Source organism: Falco rusticolus, chromosome 8 (genome assembly GCF_015220075.1).
Source record: "Falco rusticolus isolate bFalRus1 chromosome 8, bFalRus1.pri, whole genome shotgun sequence".
Lineage (NCBI taxonomy): Eukaryota > Metazoa > Chordata > Aves > Falconiformes > Falconidae > Falco > Falco rusticolus.
Genome location: NC_051194.1, coordinates 14647378 through 14663935, shown reverse-complemented (window position 1 = coordinate 14663935; position 16558 = coordinate 14647378). Strand labels below are relative to the sequence as shown.

General features: G+C 39.8%; 1 long non-coding RNA gene across 1 annotated transcript; it reads right to left on the bottom strand.

Moving 5' to 3' along the window:
• Positions 1 to 4254: 4254 nt before the first annotated feature.
• Positions 4255 to 11759, bottom strand: LOC119152121. Its single transcript, XR_005105682.1, has 3 exons — positions 11749 to 11759; positions 6330 to 6333; positions 4255 to 4298 (listed from the first exon to the last, which is right to left on the bottom strand). It is a non-coding gene; the product is annotated as an uncharacterized LOC119152121 (long non-coding RNA).
• Between the last annotated feature and the right edge of the window lie 4799 nt (positions 11760 to 16558).

Genomic DNA, 16558 nt, shown 5'->3' with positions numbered 1-16558 from the left:
ATAGTGGTCACATCTGGGGCAACTGAACTGCAAGAATCCAAAACAACTAAAACCGTAGATTTAAATCTTGTTTACAGGGCAAGTCAGGTTCCTGATTATCAGTATTGCAAGTTGGAAAGCCAGTTCAGCTCCAATATCCACAGCTTGAGCTGCTCAATTGAATGTTACTTTACACAAGCTCTCCAGTCTTCTAATAATCCCTGAAATGAGACTACATGAATGCAGAATCTCTCCTGTCTTGGCATCAACTACTATGCAGCCAATTTGTAATTTACAGTGGTATGAGGTACTAATTTGACCCTTTTCTAGCAGTCTGTATATTGACTGAACAGCTTGTCCACATCAGCATTCTCTGCATTTCTGAACAATGCTATAATATGGAATGCACACTGACCAGTTTAGAATATTTAAGAGGACAATAAAGTGATCCATAAAGACTACAACATAGCATAATGATTTCATATAACTTACTGCTGTGCTGTAAAATAAGGGACTATTATGAAAAAAAAAAAAAGATAGTGAAACTTAGGTGAGCACACGTTCTAAATTCTGTTCTTGTATTTTATACAGGATGCTTTCATTACAATTTCTATACTACTGAATTTCTATAGGAGAGCCAAGTTTCAGAGAGGAAACTTTCACTGCCCACTGTGCACAGGGTGCCTAAAATAAAAGAGTTCAGAAACAAGAATTAAGAAATATTTTAGAACCCTCTGTCATTCATTACACTTCATAACGTTAATGTGTTCTATTTCTGAAATATGAATTTATATGCAAGGATAGGCTTAGTGAGCCAGTGGGTGCAAGAAGTCAGATAGAGCATTTGCAACAGTAAGTCATTAAAAATGGACTCAGCCCTAAAATAGATCTGTATTTTTATGGTTTTCTGGGAGAAATTTAATTAAGTTCTCATCACAATTCAAAAATTTTAATGAAAAATATCATCCTAACCCTGGATTCCCAAGCGCTTCAAGGAAAGTTGATATATTTATGAGTAAGGATCCTTCATCACAAGCAGTAGAAACATTGTATGCCTGGGTTTTTTCTTTCTTTTTCCTATCCCAGTCCAGCCTGATTCTCTCATACACTATGGTTGCAAAAATAGTTAATATATTAGAGAAAATTTCCATTTGACCTCATGAGTTTTTTATAGATAAATTTTAATAATTACAGAATTCTATAAATTGTGCAAAATTAGCATTGCTACTCAGCTGCCAGTCTGAAATGAGCCGCCAGAAGTCTTAGCTTACTTTGAGATTTGACATAGGAACTTACTACGGTAAGAGTATTTGTGGTTTTTTTCTCCCCTATTTTTTTAAGCATGGAGATGCAATAACGTTTGTTGAATGTCTGCTATGAGAAGCCAACTTTCTACATATACATATGATATATAAATACTGGTTCATAAATATCCACATGTCAGGATATTCTGAAAGCTTTGCGCTGCAAGCACCATAACTCCAGTATGACTGTGGGGAAATGCCAATGCTTATGACACTCACAACTCCCTCATAGATATGTAAAATTTTTGGCCCGGTTTTTTAATAGCTCCACTTCCTACATTCAAGATTTTCATTTTCAAGTGGACTTCCTAAATTTTGATAAGAGATAAGCTGGGGAACACAGATTGTGAGCTCACACCTGCAGAAACAAATCAAGAGAAACTGTTGTATTTGTTTATGAAATACCAAGGTTTTAAAATCATTACATATTTTAGGCAGACATGAGTCACCATTTTTGAGTGGAGTTTGACCGCTTTTGCAGATGACCTTGTGACGACTACTGGCACTTGTTCTGTTCTAAAGGGTGACCTCAGGAGACAACCAGTTGTACCTTTTCTTTCTCAGGGTTTTTTTCACTTGTGTGTAATAATACTGTTCAGAAATAACAACATGAGAAAGACATTACAAATTTGCATCCAGACTTTATCTTATTTCATTTTAGGGCTCTATTTAAAATCTGGATATTGGTTTTCCCCTATGCCTTCTGTAGATCCTCCTGGAATCAAGATCTATGTAGAAAGGACCATCTTCTTTACAGAAGAATCTCAATAAACATAATCCTGCTTTTCACTGGCTGCAAATCAGCTATATCTGTTACAAATACACAAGAGCAATGAAATCTTACAACAAAATCTTTTTTTCTCCTTGTAGTGGGTTTGCATGGCAAGGTTTTAGCGGGGGCAGGGGTAGGGGGGGGTGTGTGCTGCAGGGGTGGCTTCTGTGAGAAGATGCCAGAAGCTTCCCCCATGCCCAGTGGAGCCAATGCCAGCTGGGTCCAAGATGGACCTGCTGCTGGCCAAGGCTGAGCTAATCAGCAATGGTGGGAGAGCATCTGATATAGCGTATTTAAGAAAGGAGATCAGAAAATCTGCACCAATGAAAGAAGGGAGTGAGACGATGTCAAAGCAACAATTCTAAAGACCCCCAGGTCAGTGCAGAAGGAGGGGGGAGGAGGTGCCTCAGGTGCCGGAGAAGAGATTCCCCGGCAGCCCATGATGAAGCCCACGGTGAGGCAGGCTGTCCCCCTCAGCCTGCGGAGGTCCATGGTGGAGTAGATCCCCACCTGCAGCCCATGGAGGAGTTGGAGCAGGTGGATGCCCAAAGGAGGCTGTGACCCATGGCAAGCCTGCACTGGAGCAGGTCTACCGGCAGGACTTGTGCCACTGTGGGGGATGCAGGCTGGAGCCAGCAGTTCCTAAAGGATTGCACCCCGTGGGAGGGACCCACGCTGGAGCAGTGTGTGAAGAACTGCAGCCCATGGGAAGGACTCATCTTGGAGGAGTTTATGGAGAACTGTCTCTCGTGGGAGGAACCCCACACTGGAGCAGGGGAGGAGTGTGAGGAGGAAGGAGAGGCAGAAGTGCCGTGTGATGAACTGACTGTAAACCCCATTCCCTGTCACCCTGTGCTGGGGGAAGACAAGGTAGAGAAACAAGGAGTTAAGTTAAGCCTGGGAAGAAGGGAGGGGTGGGGGAAAGGTGGAGGGGTTTTTAATTATTAGAATGGTAATAAATTAAACTAATTTCCCGACTTAAGTCTGTTTTGCTCGTGACAGTAACTGCTGAGTGATCTCCCTTGTCCTTATCTCAACCCGTGAGCTTTCTCTCCCCTGTCCAGCTGAGGAGGGGAATGATGGGTCAGCTCTGGTGGACACTTGGCCTCCTGCCTGGGTCAAACCACCACACTCCTGTGCTCAAAGAAACCACTGGAAGAAGAATGGTTTAAGTGCCATTTATGTATCATTTTTTCAGTAGGGATTAGGTTAGCTTATCATTTATTGTAGAACAGTGGAAAATGGTATTTATTATGTGGAGAAGATTGCTTTCCTTTATAAAGTTGGCTTCATCACAGCTATCTACCCATTTGTTATGAGTAAGATCACAAAGATAATATGAAGTTCAGCAGCGCTAGCAAATCCATATTATTATTTTCACTTATGGCTTGCTTTGGTATATTTCAAATAATGTCCACTTTTACCATTACAACAGTAAGAACTAATCACTTGTTGCCATTTTTAGCAAAGTGAACTTTGGGAACTAACATTTTGCCAGAAGGTCTACTGGTCTTATTAAATTTTTTCTGGTGCTGAGTTTCTAATGGATATTCTGTGTTCATTTTGACTTTGTGAATCTATCTTCTATGTTAAGAAACATGTACAGACCTGCACCTGTAAGGACCTTGTGGTGGTGTGCTCCCCCCCACCCCCATGCTGACCTTTGTTCCGGTGACAATGCTCAAGTGATAACCACCTGTGGCAGTCACAGATGTATTTGGGTAGCAACAGCTTTATCCATCTCAAAGTGGACTCTGGGGAGACAGACAACACAGTAGCCAAGGGCTAATCTGAACCATGCGCCCACCCAACGGTGCTGGTCAGGGTCCGGCTCAAGCCAAGCTTGGAAGAAACTAACTTCTGTAGTTCGTATGCAAATATGACTATGAGTCAGTTATCTTACTCCACAAGCAGTGGATAACCCAGAGCCCACGGAGCCCCCCCACGGGGCACAGGCTGCGCGACAGGATCTCCCCTTGAGCAGGGACATCTCTCGAGGTTACTCCTCCAGGCTGAGACACTCTTTGCTGCAACAGACTCTCAGCCAGTGATCAATAGCATGCTGAACTTTGAAAATCTTATCTAAGTGGTATAAAGGATTAATTGTGCATATAAAATCCTTTAGATATGAACCCGTTGACTGAGTCCGAGACTAAGTCTGCATCCAGCTGCACCTGAACTTCCCTTTGAGGAGTTTAGAAGGCAAGGGGTCCTTTCTGACCCTCATGACTCAACGGGAGGGTCTCCCCGACAGTTTTGTCTGACTCTGTCCTCCCTGCAGTAAATACGCCAGTGTACCTTGCCACTGAGTCTTGTCAGACCACTGTTGCATTTAGTATCAATTTTCCTTAAATTGCTCTTATACCAATAAACATATTGCTACTTCTCTTATGAGTGAAGTGTGTCACTGCATCTGCAACAGACCTGTTCACCACATACCTCCCCTCTTCACCGATCCAGAAAACTTCAGCTCTTAGATGTAACTTCTCTGAATTTCTACAACACTACCATACTTGAAATGAATAGTCTTTGTTTTGAGTCTCCACATTCCTACTGAAAATGAAACTGAGACTTTCACAACCTAGCTTTAACAGTGGGAACTTGACATTCCCTGATCCTTTTCCATAGTCAGCAGAGGAAGATGGACCATAACTTAATGTTCTGTGAATAACTCCATGAAGGAAACTCTCCACTGACTAACAAAACCATGGAATTTGCTTCTCTAAGGAAATGTACATCTGACATACCATTCTCTTGAGTTCTTAAATCATGCAGCTGCTTTGGAGTACTTGGTCCATCCTTCCTCTTTCACTCACCAGTAACTGCTTTGCATCTGTACTTAAAATCAGAATACGTGCCTCTATAACATCACTGATCTCCTGTTCAGGACCTGCTCACATGACTGTGGCACAGACAGGCTGTGAACTGCTGGTGGGCTGTCTGAAGACCACCTATGGAGACACGCTCACCCAACAGTATGTTCAGGTGCACGTATGCTCTGAAAAATAAGGTCTGTAAGTTTGAGTGCACGCATCTGGATGCTTTAATGGGAAGGTACTTGATTTAGGAAGCCTGAGTGGGGACCGCAAGTAAGGAACTAGCTGGGAGAGCTAGCTAGTCAGTGCTGGCGAGGGATACGTTTGCAAGGTGTTCTACAGACAGCTCAGCAGAGCAAGAATGATCAGAACGGCAGCTAACCACACCACACAATGTTTAGATGCCACAGACTGAAACTGGGTTGGGTTCAGAAATGAATGAACTTCCATCATCTGTTATACTGGACAAACTAATACTTTTTTCCTAATTATATATTTCAGATGAGTTAAAATTTTAAGATTCATGGAAAAACACAGAGCAGTACTGAAAACAGCAGTTCTGCAGCTTCAGTCTTATGTCAATAAGGCTTTCATAACCTTGTATTACAATTGCTGCCTAGTTTCCATTTATTTTTTGTGAAACCCAGTCAGTGAAAAGATTTCAAGAGGCCAAGTGAATAAGCATTCTTACTGAAAGTTTTGGAAGTATTGTTTTAATTTAGAGTCAAAAAGGGATTAACAACTACACATTTTATTAGGTTTAATCTAAATACCTGCTCCTTGTATTTCTGTGCTGGGAGATATTTATATTATCTATTCAGCACTATACTAACCATCAGGCTGACTGTTCCCTGCAGCTCTGCTGACTCAAAATAATGACTTGTAGGGGAGCTCTAATGACAGAACAAGGGGCAATTATAGACACAGCACGAGCCTTGGAATAACTGTGTGATGTATTTTGTGCAGTTGATTGACCTCATGTTCAAGTTCATTTAGGCTCTGCAGCTGTAGTTCTGGCCTATGCCTGAAGGTATATGGCTTGTTAATCTCAATATAAGAAGACAGAACAGATTAGATCACATAAGATTGTTCAGGCAAAAGCGAAACAGCTCCAGTGCTGGGACAATAAATGACAGCAAGAAGATGGAGCTCTGAAAGCAACTATTCCTTTGCCTACAGATAGTAAGATTTGAGGTTGCAAGAACAAATTATTCAGCCACTTTTAATGTTGATCTCCGTGCATGAAAAAAGAGAAAGCCACTCTTTCCCTTAGATATTTGAAAAGACTATCAGGAATTCTGAATGGTCAGAATAAACTAATTTTCCCAAGAAAAAAATACCTATGACAATTGGTCCAATTGAACCATGAGCAAAACCAATCAGACAATGTCCCTTCACGTGCTTGTCTCTCTGAAATACAACCCTGCTGTAATACAATTCAATGCTCGACAGAAGAACTTTTCTTATAACCTTTCTTAATCCCAAAGCTAATAATTGTTACTTAAGAAGAGAGAAGAGGAAACTGTAGGTGATCTCTCCCATAAACGTTAGTATTTATCATCAAATCAATTACAGTTATCCAATATTACTATGAAAAAGCAAGGAGACAAGGCAGTAGTGCACATTACTTTACAAAACACCATGCAACAGCTACACCAAAGCACTTTCCTAAGAAACAGGGCTTTGAATCTGTACTGCTTCAAAACCAGCACTCCTCTTAGTGCAACCTACTTACAAGCAGTCCCACTCACACACCTGCCTTTGAAAAGGCTGTTAATATGGATATCAATATTCAATATAAACATAGGAAAGGCTATAGGAGCAATTTTGCTACAAGTGCATGCATGAGGAAGGAGCTACATCTGGGTTATGCAACCATGAAAATGTTTCTAAAAGTTTTATCCCAAAAGTACTCCCTCTGACATTCAGGCTTATGCTGATCTATGCTGAGAGGTGGTTGTTTTTTTTAAACATCAGTCTGTCACTGGGAAAAATTATTAAAAGGTAGCATTTCATATATACTCATTTTAGGATCTCTTTATAATACCAAAATTACATTAAATGGTCTCCTCATAAATCAGAATCCAGAACACAGCAAAATCAAATCCTAAAGAGAAAGAGCCAGGTCTTACAAAAAAAAAAAAAAAATTTAAAAAAAAATCACATTTAGCAACACAGAATTTTGTGCAAGATACAGATTAGGTTTCTTTAAATGCAAGTGAGGTTTGACTGTTTCAGAATTATTTGCACATTGCTCCAGTTAGCAAAGCTCCTAAATGCTTATGCATTTGACAGACGCAAGACAGATTTTGCATCCAAATATAAGGCAGCAATACAAATGCTTAACTTGTTTGTAGAAACCTTCAGTGAACACACAGTCTTCCCAGGCATCTATTTGCATGATTCTTATTTTTTCACATTAACTATGTAGGTGGGAGAACACGGAAATCGATTTACTGTTGGCCACACTAAATGCCACTTGCAAATATGTTTTTCCAGAAGACCTTTACTTTGATTGAGACGTACGTCTAATTTCTACTTTTAATAAATACAGTTAGAACTTTTGCATCCAGTGGAATTCTCACCACAAGAACATGCTCTCATAACCCAGACATTTCAACAGAGAAACAATACCTCTAACCAGAAAGAAGCTGAGCACAACAGTGAAATGTATGAACACCAAATGTACGAACACAAATGATTTTTCTGTTTCAATGCTCAGAAATGAGCTTATGACTTCACACTTAGAAGTCATCAAGGAAACAGAAAAGCTGCCTTACCAGGAGGAACTAAAAAAGCTAGGGCTTGGAAACAAGAAGGTTGAAGGTCTTCTCTGGGGGAGATAATGCTGAACAAAATTCATGACTACAGAACCGCTCTTCCTCAAATCTTAAAATACTAGACCTAGGGACAGTCAGGGAAGAAAGGAGGGGTTAAGAACAACAGATCACTGACAGGAAGGCAAAAATACCTCTCTCCTCAGGGTTTTAATTTACAGGACAGTTTCTTACACAAACTGAAACAGTGAAAGGAGTGTGGGATATTTGGCTTTGTTCTTTACATCTTGTTTTAGTATAGGTAATCCCAGGATTGTGCCCTGTGACAGATTTCCCAGGGAAAGTGCGTTTACAACTGGTGAAAAGCAGCAGCACTAGTAAGCAAAGTCTTCAATATTTATTTAAACAGCAGGTAATAAAGCCTCCCTTGAATTTTCCCCAAAATTCACACCAACTGTTCAAGGTGATTATTTAAAAATTAAAGGATTGGTGTTGCAATATAGAATAAACTATCTGGAAAGGAATGTTAGATACAGCAGCCACTGATCAGCTTCATTCTGAAACCCATGATATTAACTATTTTTATTAGGTGGCTTGACATCTTACAAACCAAAAGAACTAGAAATAATATATTACTGCTGGATAAGCTAATGAACGTTAAAAGCTGTGCTAATTCAAATCAAATTCAAATCAATGACTTCGAGATGAAGTGTCACACCTTCCATTTAAGGATACAAATCAGACCAACATTTTAGTATAGTATATTTACTACAAATAAATTACTTCAAAATAACTTTGAGATTACACTAACTTAAAAAAAAAACAAAACAACACAGATAAGGGAAAAATAATGATGAATTGAAGGCTTTCTGTGCCTGAAAGCAGGCCTTTCTGCAGCAATGCATGGCTAAGAGTCTGCTCTGAAGTCTTCCTGCAAAACTTTCATTGATCTATGGCAACAGGAGCAAGTCATAAATCATTCCAGAGGTTCTCTGCTCAAGAGGGGCAATAAATGCAGCACTTATTAATTACTAAAGAACATTATCATCTATTAAGATCTGGGTTTTATTTGATAAATTCTCTTACTGATCTTTTTTTTTTTAATAGCAGGAATAATTTATTGACTTGTATGGTATCAATTATGCAGATCAACTGTATAACTGCTGCAGTGCAAGACTAGATTTCTTTTTATCCCTATCAGAGAGTGTCAGTGAGGCTATTTCTGTTATTGTAAAGGTCAATATGTGATTATAATCTGAAACAAAATAATTTAATAAGACATATCTCAAACACATTAAATCTTTTCTCTCTCTGACGAGCTGTTTTCTACCTTTATCTTATGCACTGGAATGTGTTACCCAAAATGACCTTTTTCCAGTTAATGAGGTTAAGATCTCAAGATGTCTGACTTATTTAGCATGAGATCACATCAATGCTGACTGCCGATTGATGTGAGGCAATGTCATCTTCTCTGCTTTGCTAAAGAAAGCCTGGCTTTGGTCAATGTTATCTTTTCATTTATAAAACTAATGAGATTTTTTGTCAGCAATTCTTCCATGTTAGAGACAGAATGAAAATAAAGGGAGCATAAAAACTTCTAGTAAACTTGCGTTTCAGCTAACAGTAAATTCTTGCACATTCTGGTTGCAACATGGACTATCTAGATATCTGGCAATCCTCCAAATGACCAAATCTCCTTCTTTCCAGCTCCTTCCCAAAAATAAACAGTAGGCTACATGCTGTCTGTTCTCTGCTGGAATATCTATACATATTTCATAAAGGTAAGAAACAAAGAACTTTCTATTGTTATTTTTATATCTATTTACTCCACTAAATGCTTATCAACACCTGTTTATACACATCGATGTACTTGATGAAAGGGAATAAACAGTGCCAAAGTGCTCATAAATGCAAAACATATTTTGTCAAACTGTTCTATAGAGTCAATATATTAAAATAAGTGAAGGCAAAATGAGGGAATTTAAAACCAAACTGGTGAAATTCAGTATTGTATGGGATGCACTGAGAGCTTCAGTGGAGCTGACACTTGGGAGAACCTTTTCCCGTATAGTTCAACAATTTATTGAAATAATTTTTCAAAGGATGCTCGATAGTAAAATATGAGTGGACTGGAGCATTTTGCAGCAGCCCAGAACAGAAACTCCTGTTGCTTTATAGCTGCTGGCTGTTGCAATGAAAGGTGGCAATGCCTAATTTGAGGCTGAAAATGGAAACAAGTTAAAGGCAGAAGCTTCATCTCGTAAGACTTGCACATGAATTAACAAGAGATAAAAAGAGAATATTCAAAAACATCCCACATTCTCTCAGCTCAGTTTCAGGCACAGCAGCGTGAAAAGAGTTTTCTTTTGTTCTCAAACGCTAGTGTGGTTTCTCAGAAGAAATCTGTCAGGGAATGAGCACCTAGAAAACACCAGGAACCAGCTGCCACCCATCTCTGCTGCACCTCCCCATCCCTGCAGAGCCGCAGTGACGGGGTTGTGAGACAGACGTGGCAGACACCAGCACCCTGGCATCAGACCTGGCAGACACCAGCACCCTGGCATCGCTGCTGCTGGAGGCACAAGCATGTCCCTTTCCTTTTTAACAATTAGGTGGTCCGAAGGAAAGGCAAAGGACAACTATATCTTTTCATCCCATTTCCCCCCCCCCAAGCTTCGGCTCTAACAGTTTCAACAAGATGACAATAAAATGACTTTTGAGACTGTTTGGAGAAGATTAATTTGCTCATTGATCATTTTGCGCAAGTAATTAGTCACAATTGCTACTAGGAGGGGAGAAGGAAAAAAATTCAGAAAACAGATTAAAGAAACAAACCATAACAAATTCCATAAAGTCCCTGGAAGTGTCAAAACCTTTTCAATCTTTTAATTGCCTATGTAAATATCCAGCTTTTATTCTCAGTGGCTTAACAACTTTAATTTAAATAGAAAATAGCTGAATAGATAATAATTGCTTGTTCATTTTACATGTGCTATAGTTCATTAAAATAAAACTCATACTCGGCTGGATATCCAGTACTTAACAGTGACTTTATAGCACATGTAAATGTTGATAAATTAAGTTGACAAGAACTGACTGAGGATATATTCCAAAGTCAATTAGGATTTTAGTTTTTTCCTTTAATTGTGACAGTGGTAACTAAGAGTAAATTTGTTACAAATAAAAGATGTAGAAAACATATTTTCAAGTGTTGATTCAAATGGTATTTTCAGACACTTTTAACTTAGGCAGCTAGCTCCTATAGAAAACAGGAATCTAATGCAGTTTTGTACAACCAGCAGGTCCAGTAAGTTCTTTTCAGTTCCTTCAGCAAATGAAATCATTCACCAAATGGTTAGTGGGGAAAAAACCCAAACAAACATTGTAATTCCAAACATAAAAAACCCAGCTAAGTTAGGTAAGTGGAACTGGGAATATTACCAGTATCAGTGTGACCAAGACATAATTGAACACAGATTTAAATGACTGCAGCTTGAAACTGAAAGAGGGGAGCAGACCTGCTACTATTAATTCAGCCTACTTAAGCCTCTTTACAGAAGCAGGTAGCTGAAGAGGGATCTCCACCTGAAGAAGCAGAGCATGCATGTACTCACACAGCACTTCTCTGAGAAGCCTTTCCTTAAATGAAGCAGGCAGAGAAAAGCAGCAAGGACATAAACTAGCCAGACTGAAGCAGGGCCAAAATAGGGGGTCTGAATAAAACTGGAGATGGATAAAGAGGTCCTGGAACAAGAGAGAGAGAGAAAGAGAGAGCACTTTCTACACTGCTGTGTCAGGGCTGCTCTTTTTGCCTTTCTTTGTAGATAAGCAGGATTTCACAGAGAGGGGATTCAGTAACTGTTTTCTCCTACTAAAAGAAAGGCCCTACAGGAACCTGAACTCTGGACATTTGCTCAAATCAAAAAGCAATGACTAAATAAAAGAATTTATAGAATGAGTAAACTACACTACCTTATTACGTAGAGGCAAGTTATGAATCCACATGATCTATGACTGTAGAGAGTGATATGACTATAAAATTAAGATCTTCCTCAGGTCTCTGCAAGGCAGTTGAATTCCTTTCCTCTTCCCTCTCCCACCTCTGGTACTTCAGACCTTTTCTCTTCAGCTAGAACATTCCCATTCCCCAGAGAAGAACGGATGGTTCCATGTGACATACCTGCCTACCCCTGCTCCTTGTCCTCAAAGCCACACAGGGTGTCCCAGAGAGCTATGGCATGACCACCCGGCTCCTGCACGTGATCTAGTTGCTTACCAGGGTCTGCAACATCCTTCATGGAGGAAAACTGACAGAAAGCAAATGCTGCCACATTAGGCACTTCCTCGAGGTGCTGAGGTTGAAAGTCCTGCTAAGTGTGGAGGAGATTCCTAAAGATCCAGGCGTTGGTCAGGCAGGCAGAATCCCCTTTCCACCCTCTCCATCTAGTGTTGTGGCCTAGGTTTTCACCCACAACACAAAGACCAGTACTTCAGTCTTTAAAATACTTCCTTACAGATCATTTTCCTTTTCTAAAAATAAAACCTTTGGCTCCTTGTTGTACCCTTTGCAACATACCCAGATGTTGTCAATTGGTTTGATTCACAGGAGTAGACTAGGCACCTAAGTATTTAAAAAAAGATACTTGCTTTTTATAACAAACAAAACAGTAGTTTAGCCTGGACATGCCTCTATTAAAAAAAAAAAAAAAAAAAAAAAGACATCCGAAAAACCACAAAACAAATCAAATAAACCCTGCACAAACAAATAGGCTATGGTCTTGCAAAAACAAAAGTCCAAGCTCACATCAAAATGTCTATTTGAAACTCCTTATTAATGTATACAGTAACGCTATAGTTATACTGATGGCACACAGCGTTCAGATTTCAGTTTAGATGCCAGCGGAAGAGATGGCAGTACAAAGTCTGACAGTCATAACATTTCAAAATTTTTCACATTATCATTACTTCACCAGTGATCTGAGACACCACTGACACTGTCATGGCCTGCTAACGAGAAGATAGGGAAGGCGGGGGGGTTGCAGGTCTTCTCTTTTTCTTCCAGAAAGGAAGTGGCAGAAAGAGGCAGGTTTTCATAAAACTCAGGCTTCTGTAAAACGGTAGATTTGTTCAGATGTGGAGTGATGCATGGGTTCAGATCCCCTCAGGGAAACTGTTATTACAGAGGTGGGATATAGACTGACATCTTAAAATAACACAGCTCTGGTGTCAGACACAGCCCCTCTTTCTGAAATCTGCCCCTGGTCTGACTCAAGAGAAAAAACTCAGATCCTCAAAGACCTCTCTGATGAGCTAAAGAAAATCTCCATCATCATTTGGCAGCAAGAGATTCAACATCCTCTCTGCATGTTCATGCTGCTACAGGCCATGGACATTAGACCTGCAAGTAAAATACACATATATAGAAAAACAGTGACAAAAAGTGCACCGAGGGGAGAAGAAGTTGTCCTTTTACAAATATTCCATGGCCTATTTTAATATATCAATGAAAAATTTTATTTTAAAATTGGAGGGGGGGGGGGGGAATGTCCATCCTATCTCAATTAAAACATCCCTTTAGTTTCCCTGCAAGGTCGCCGACGTCATTTGTTCTTTCAAAGGATGACTGGATGAGCACTAAAAGGCAGAAGGTTTTATCAGGGCAGTGACCTCCCTGATGCTTTATAGATTCATAACAAAGCAGCTTTATTGATATGATTTTAAAGAGCTTTCAGAGGCACAAAATGCAGTTGCTGTAGGAATAAATAGCAGACATCCCTTTGAGAACAACAGATGGCATCCAAGGTGACTTATCTCCCAAACAGGTAAGCACTCACATTCACTTATTTGTAAATAGCCATCATTTATCCTGGTTTGTTCAGCAGGTCCCAGCGGTGTCACCTGCATCAATGACTAAAAGGAACGGATGGCAAAAATAAAATATAAAAGTGCAAGTTTAACTTCTTTTGCCCCTCAGCAAATCTGAGACCTGAAGTGCTACATAAAGAAACCTGTGAAAATAAAAAGTAATGGTACTCTTGGTAAAAATTATGTGTTCCAGTAGATTCTGAATTCAGCATAGGGGAATACTAATGTCCTTTTTTTCCTGCTGAGATTCCAGTGTAAAAAGAACTTACCTCACTAAAACATCTGGGTAAAAACATAACTAGCCTGGATATCAAGAACGGACATTAACAGCTTAAGTGGAGATGCACAGCTGCAAGTTGCTTATTAAAATGCTTTATCATTCATTAAGTCCCAGTGGCAGAATCAGAAGAGCTGGAAGACCGTGCAGCCTGTTCTTTGAAAGTGTTTCACAATCAGCATTAGAGGCAACCCAATTAAAGAGAAATCATGTCTCAGCTACCACAAAAAAAACCAAACAAACCAACAAAAAAAAACCAAACAACACCAGAACTGCAAAGACAGACCTCCCTGATAGTCATGTCCCAAGCTGAAGTTCAACTCACCAGGTAGGATGGTTTGTGATCTCTAGATCACAAAGGTGTCTCCTTTAGCACAGCAGTTTGGATCAGCAGTGCACTTTGGAAGCAAACCCCTCAGCTGTCCCACCGAGCACTTTGGTGCGTACAACACTTGGTCTTAGAGCATTGTAATGGGGATTCCCCTTCAGAAGATGCTGAAGAGAAATTGCTGAGAGCATACCAAGCACACTCGGCTACCACAAGTCATTTAGTCCATACAACCGAAATAAAGGTAGTTTAAAGTAAGCTTCTTCCCACTCATACCAGGTCCTTGCCATCAACTTTTGTTCTACAGATCTGCTCCTACCTGCACCATACTGCGGCTAATGCATTTATTTCCAAAGGCAGGCACTCAGCACTGAAGGATCCCACATTAAGCTGCTGAACTGCAATAGCACTTTTCACAGAATTCCCCATTCCTTCTGATACAGAGACAGCATTCTGCCTTTTCCTCGTCTGGCTCAGGCGCTCTTCCAGCCTAAGTACCTGGTCTGTATTTTGCTTCCAGGATATTTTCTAGACCAGACATTCCAAGCTCCCAAATAAGATGCACCTCTTCTCAGGTATTCAGTACCTCACATAATTTGTAAAATTGAAAGCTGATAAATCACTATATTTTTGACAGACAGCAGTATTTTGTGTTAGAACAAAATATCACTTTTCTCATACCTAAGGAATAAACTAGTGTTCAGTTTACAATTCTTGGCTTTTCTGCTGTCACACCTTCAGTCCTGACAATGCAGGACAAAACATTAACTCCCATAGTAAGATCTTGCTTCCTAAAAGTCTTGAAGAAGAATTGGGGGAAAAGGAAAAGAAAAGCTTGTGACTATTTAGCTCAATTTTGCAAACCAAGAGTATTCAATTGGTTCCAATTGCAAACAACTTCGAATTGCTGTTCCCATTCCTACAGTTCATAGTTCTGGTTTAAGTTGCTGTAGTGGGATTCACATAACCTTCGTTTTTTTCAAAATTCCTAAGCAAGGCCATTTGTGCCCATTTTTGCATTCAGCTGTGTGTTAGGAAGGAATGCAAAAGGAAACAGGTTTGATTCCTAATCCTATTAGAGCATTTCTGCAGAAACATGCTCTCAAAATTCTATCCTGTGGACTCAAGAAAACCCACAAAGCACTAACCAAAGAGGGAAGATCTGGGCAGGCATACCAGGCAGAAAGGATATTTTGTGCCGTCTGTCTGGGAGCACCACCAAAACATGCGGAGGCAAGAGTGAGCTCAAAAATAGACGCTTCCTCACTGCCCTACACTGCTCACTGTACACAGACTTCCCTTATTCTTGACCATCCCTCACTTCCATGACTACAGCCATGTAAGGTCACTGCCTATTGTAAACCAAGTCATTCCTAATATATTTTCTGAGGACCCTCCAAGTGTTCCCTTCTCAAGGTATTGTAACATGAAAAAAAAAATCACCCTTCACAATGAAGAAAAGGATTGGCAGTGTTGAGGACTTGCTGTGAAGTCACAGAAGACATCCTTCAATAGCTGAATATCACCCTCAGAATAATGCTCAAACCAGCAGAGACTTAAACATTTAAAAGAAGTCTCATCCAGACACCTGCAGTACCATGATGCTGATAAGTCACGCTCCAAATTTAGCCCACTCTTCTCTCTACTATTTGTACCATTTCTGAACAGTAGAGGACTAGGGAAGTGGCTGCGAACAAAAGAAGGAATGACACAAGAGATTTGCTTTTCCTTAACAAACTGTTAAAGAGAGCCAAAAAAAGCTCAGTCTACTGATACGAAGATGTATTTTGGTGATCAGTTTCCATACTGCATACAGTGCCTCCTCCACCCCTCCCAAAATGTTATTTGTGAAATATTAGCATTCAAATTCATCTGTTAAAATGATTGTTGATGTAGTATAGATGGGCTACATTATCATCTGCTCTGCTGTTTGCCTCAGAGCAATCTTGATTCAGATATTTACATAACCAAAGATTATGACATCTTTTCCAGCCCTTTTGATGTGTCTGTCAGGAAGATGTCAGTGGAATCAGATTAATTCCATCTAGATTCTTTCCTGATACCCAAGAATAGCTGTGAGGCATGAAGCAGTCATTTTGCCAAGCAGAAAGTTTGTTTTCAAAAAAAAACCTCTGACAAATCATTTGAAGCAGAAAACACACATACACAAGAGTGAAAAATGTGTGCTTTATTGTCCTTTGAGGCCCTAGATGTAGTGGTTTTGACAGCAAGCATGACCATTGGTAGAAATATCTTTAAGAATAGTTCAAAAGCACTAAAACATCACCTATATCTTTTATCCAGTATCTTATTTTTTATTATTAGTCCTTGCCTTATAGCAACCGATGTAAACTGTGAAAAACTGCATATGCTAAAGGACATAGAATTGGTCACCACTCAGGTGACTTACAAAGAACAACTCTTTCCACATACTGCTGAG